The sequence below is a fragment of the Otolemur garnettii genome, unplaced genomic scaffold, assembly GCF_000181295.1.
Source record: "Otolemur garnettii isolate 467f Iridium unplaced genomic scaffold, OtoGar3 scaffold00071, whole genome shotgun sequence".
In the NCBI taxonomy this organism is placed as follows: domain Eukaryota; kingdom Metazoa; phylum Chordata; class Mammalia; order Primates; family Galagidae; genus Otolemur; species Otolemur garnettii.
Window position 1 is genome coordinate 1,337,944 of NW_003852466.1, and position 5,726 is coordinate 1,343,669.

Consider the following 5,726-nt stretch of genomic DNA (forward strand, 5'->3'; position numbering starts at 1 on the left):
CAGAGTGTTGGGCATCTTGGATTAACTTCAGATGCCAGATAGGTCACTGCAGATCAAATTGAGTTCTCCGTGCTTCTGGAGGAGGTGTTATGGAGACACCATTTTGGAGGTTTTACTTTACCTCTGGTTCCTGTCTGGCCACCCGCTCCTATCTGTCCTCCGAATTTGGGACACAAGTTTGCACTTCGCCAGACTTTCTCTCAACTCCTAATTTCCCCCTGAACAGAAAACCCTTGTGGTCCGAGGGAAAAAAGCTGGGGCCGCCCCTTTTACAGTCAGTGTTCAGTTTATTTCCAGAGTGGGAGGGGCTAAAGCCACAGCCACCACTGCCACTGCCCATCGCTGTGGGACATTCAAAAGATTTTTCAGTGTTTGTAGGAAGGGAACTGATTCCCTGCACTCAACTCCTGGTTTCCTCTCAAACAAATTTGTGTGGTCCGAGGAGAAAGAGCTAGAGGGCTCCTTTTGCCCTTGGAATTTAGTTTATTTCTGATGGGGGAGGGTCTATAACTGCTGCTGCTGCAGCATGCTCAAAAGACTCTTCAGTGATTGCAGGACGGGAACCCATTCACCCTGCTGGTTGCTGCGTCAGTGCAGCTCCACACAGACTTCCAAAATTATAGGATAAATCGGTTCCCAAGCAGAGTCTCTTCCCGTTGAGTTTCTGTCTGAATGCCTGGATCCCTGACATCCCAAACTGGGTCCAAATGTCTCCCGTTTCTGGCCGCCAAATTCCACCCGGGAATCCACGCCTCACCACACTCTCGGCGAGACACGCAAACTCCCTGCGAATTGGGCACAGGAGCCTTTCATGGGGGAGGGATTGGTTTCTGTCTCTCAGGAAGCAAGCCACGGATCTGGCGCCGCAGGGCGCAAGCCACGGACCTGGTGCCACAGGGCGCAGATGGTGCCCTTTCAGCTGCTGCCCTGAGTTTTTCTGGCTGACACTGTAGTTCTGGGCTACACTTCCAATCCAGCAATTCACCTCTTTGCTGCTCGCCCTGCTCTGCTTATCTGCGCAAGGACTGCACACAGAAGAGATTCAATAAGCCCACTCTCACCTGAAACCACCAGGAGAGTTGACTCAGGGATGCATCTCCTCCGCCATCTTGCTCCACCTCAAAAACAAAAAATGTTCACAGCTTATATAAATCAAATCATCCTTAAAAAAATTAAAAGGCAAATTTTAGGCTTGCAAATTAATGTTTACATTTTTCATGAGAGTAAAATGGTCCATCTTATTAATGCTTAGAAAATGTTAAGAAGGTGGGGGAAGAGTCATTGAGGACCAATTTAGTCTGGGAAGGTAGACAGAGGAAGCTTCCCTGAAATAGGAATATTGGACCTGAGTGAGAAAGGATGGGTCATTGTTAATCAAGGAAAGTAGGAAAAGAACAAACATTTCTAGGGTGAAAGATCAGAATGTGTGCTTGCCCTATTGGTCAGTGATCTTGGTGATGGGGGGGGCATTGAGAGGCCCCTGAGAGGGAGAGCATAGAATGAGGGTTGGGGGAAGATCGTGTAACCCCACTGTAGACCTTCCTGTACTCTTCCTGGATGTCCCTCTCACTTTAGTAAACTTACATGCACTTGTAGGTTTGAAGTTGTGGCTGTGCTGTGTCTTCATTTGTCTTAGCAAGAACTTACATGGTGCCTTTCACATTGTAGGTGCTAAACAGCAAGATCATGACAGAGGTGTCAACCATAACACAGAAACTTATACTGATTTCACTAATTCACAAGACTGTATCAACACATCACATGTGCTGGACTGTCCTGAGCAAAAGTGAGACCCTATCTCTATAAAAATAAATAAATAAATAAATAAATAAATAAGGCATGGCAGTACACTCCTGTAGTCCCAGCTATTGAGGAGCCTGAGGCAGGAGGGTCACTTAAGCCCAGGAGTTTGAGGTTGCAGTGAGCTACGATGATGCCATGGCACTGCAGCCTGGACAACAGAGGGAGATTCTGTTTCAAAAAAAAAAAAAAGATATACAACTATCAAGTACTCATAATAAATAAAAAAATGATAAAGAATAAAAGGGGAATCTTCATGCTTGTTCCATGCCTGAATATAGAATAAAATTGAATAGTATGGGCTCAGCACCAATAGCTCAGCAGTTAGAATGCCAGCCACATGCAATCGGGCTGGTGGGTTCTAACCCAGCCCGAACCTGCTAAACAATCAAACAAAAAATAAAAATGGCTGGGCATTGTGGTGGATGCCTATAGTCCCAGTTACTAGGGAGGATGAGACAAGAGAATCACTTGAGCCCAAAAGTTGGAGGTTGCTGTGAGCTGTGATGCCACGGCACTCTACCAAGGGCAACATAATGAGATCTTGTCTCAAAAAAAAAAAAATTGGCTCGGCACCTGTGGCTCAAGTGGCTAAGGCATCAGCCACATACACCTAAGGTGGTGGGTTCGAATCCAGCCCAGGCCTCACCAAACAACAATGATGGCTGCAACCAAAAAATGGCCAGGTGTTGTGGCAGGCACCAGTGGTCCCAGATACTTGGGAGGCTGAGGCAGGAGACTCGCTTGAGCCCAGGAGTTGGAGGTTGCTGTGAGCTGTGATGCTGCAGCACTCTACCCAGGGGAACAACTTGAGGCTCCATCTCAAAAAACAAAAATTAATAGTATGCATTTACATCTTTTTGAAAAGAATAATACATGATGAAGTAATTTCTAAAGAAAAGCTAGATTAACATAAGGATATTTGTTAACATAATACCTCATAAAAATAAGCCAATGAAGAGAAATTATAATCACAATAGAAAAACATGCATCTGAGATAATTTAACAGGCATTACTAAAGTTATCAGCCAGGGCAGAGCCTTTCAGTGAACAATGAAACCAAGGACAATTTCTTAGCACCATAAACCAAGGGTTATTTTAAAACTATAGCCAATGGGATATGCTACATTAAACTATTTGTTCTAAATTCATGAACACACCAAGTTAGTCTACTCCAATTTTAACCTTTCAAAATTTTTTTCTCAACATTGAGAAGGATTGGTAAGATGAGAAGAGGAAATTGAACTGAATGGTGAACATTGCCACTAATTACATTAGTCATAGGTTAATATTGTGAACACTATGATGTAATAACAACAACGTAATGGAACGAATAAGGGCTACCAGTAAGTTAAACCTGCCAATAAAAATAAAAGATATTACGGAAAAATCCACCCATATCAGGAACAAACAGGCAATACCTCATACATAATAGACCTTTGGTGAGTAGGTAATAAATAATTGGATTCAGGAAATGTAACAAGAGCCTACAATTTATAGGAAAGAATACAGAAGAGTTGGAGATTTTCCAGAAAATGAACTTATATTGAAAAGAGGCTCTAGAGTCCAAAGAGTAGGAGAAGGAAACAAAATGGAAAAGACTAGTTTCAGTAGAAACTCAAGTGTCTTTAATGTGAGGGACTTCACCTTCATAGACTAAATAAATGTGGGACTCATTACACTCGAGATGAACCCGGCACCCATGTCCTTTCCTCTCTGTTCCTCCTCACTCCAGAAGCCCTCACTGGGTCATACTCTCTCGGACCATTATTACTGGAGCTTTCTGTTTCTTCATGACCTGCTCCTAGGAAAACCACTTAGGTTTTACTAAAGTCTGGGTGGGATTAGCGAATGAAATGTGAGGAGCATTTTTAAAGCTTCAAGTGTCTCAAAGGTTGAATTCTCAGAGCACCTCATTAAATAAATTACTCTTTCTACTCTTGAAGCAATTCAGCTCCCTTGGGGGTACAAAGAAGTTAGCTGAATGAACATTTTTGGTCAATTTAGCATCAGTGTAAGTAGTAATAAGGCAAGACGAATTTATTTCCTCTAAGAAGAAACTCTTGTTTTGTCTTTGGTTTGATTTAGAAGTCACAAGACTTCCCCTAAGGAAAATTTGATTTCTATAAGGAACCGAAGTCAGGCAGCATCTCTCTGTGGTGTGTCTCCCCTCAGGAGTCTTTGTCTCCATAAATCATTGACACTAAGTGATCCCTAAAATCTCCAAAAACACTTCGTTTTAATTTTTTTCTCTTAATTTTTTTCAAATTTATTCATTTTTTAAAAAATTTCACAGATAAAACTATAGGTATGTCTAGTGTCCCAAATGATGTTTTAAATACATATACTAGAATAGTTAAGTGTAGCTAATTAACAAAACCATTACCTTACGTGCTTATCATTTTGTGGTGAGAACACTTAATATTCATTCTCTTAGAATTTTCAAAAGTACAACATAGTATCATTAGTTATTGTCATCATGCTGTACAATAGATCTACTGAACTTATTTGTCAGATTCAGCCATAATTTTATATCTTTTAACTAACATCTTCCCAACACTTCCCCTCCCCCAACCACCCTAGCCTGTTAACCAATGTTTTACTCTATTTCTATGAGATCAACTCTTTTAGATTTCACGTTTGAATGAGACTATTGTGCCCAAGTCACAAGGTCCCCCATAAATTACTCTGAGACTGCTCCCATGCAAAGGGCAAGAGGCGGTTTATTATCAGACTCAAGTCAGGGCCTTCTACTCTTCCTGCTGTGATGACAGCAGGAGAGCAGAAAAGCCCAGATTCCAAAATGGAAGGGGGTTTTAAGGGGTACAGAAAGAAAGAAGGGAGGAGTAGTACTTGTCTTAAGCTGATTGGTCTGGGTAGATGCTGTGCAAGGGGGCAAGTTACGGGACGTGTGCACAGTGGAGCGAAGACAAAGAAGGGGGGGTGTTACACAACTTCTCTGGTATGCAGCTTCTCTAAATAAAAGCATAAAGGAGTAAACACAATGTCCTTGATATGCAGGTGCAGCCTGAAGCTCTAGGTATGGGCAGTTTAGGGAGTAGTTAAAATAAAATTAGTTTGGCCCTTACAAGACCATGTATTATTTGTCTTTCTCTGACTTTTATTTTACTTAACATAACATCCTCCAGTTATTTATATAACAGGATTTCCTTCTTTTTGTGGCTAAATAGCATTCCATTTTATACGTGTGTGTGTGTGTGTGTGTGTGTGTGTGTATATATATATATCACAATTTATTCATTCATTTATTGGTGGACAATTAGGTTAATTCCACATCTTCATTATTATGAACCATACTGAAATAAACATTAAACTTTGTCATGTATTTATTATTATATCCCTTCAACACAGTAACTTTATTTCTTTTGTATATAATACCTGGAGTGGGATTGCTGGACCATATGGTAGTTCCATACTGTTTTCCATTATGGCTAATCTAATGTGCATTCCCACAAAGAGTGGTTACAAGTTCCTCTTTCTCCACATCTTTATTAGCACTTGTTATCTTTTGTCTTTTTGATAGTAGCCATTCTACCAGGGGTGTGGTATCTCACTGTGGACCTATGCTCATTTTTTCATGTCCCTTTTGGCCATTAGTAAATTTTCTTTTGAGAAAATGTTTATTCTAGTCTTTCTCCATTTTTAAATTGGGTTATCTTTCCCTTGTTTGTTTAACTGTTTGAGTTTCTTTTATTTTTTTTTTAACATTAAGATAGTTAATTTTATTTGTTCAATGGCTCATTTTGCAAGCATTAAATCAAGCCTGGGCTTTGATTCTGTGAGCCCAAATTCACATATTAAGGAAGATAAAAGCAAACTATGATCCATGTACCTGGATGAAAACTAAAGGTTCAGGGTTAATCAGATTGTAGTTTTTGAATTCTTACAAGCCTAGAGTTCAGTAG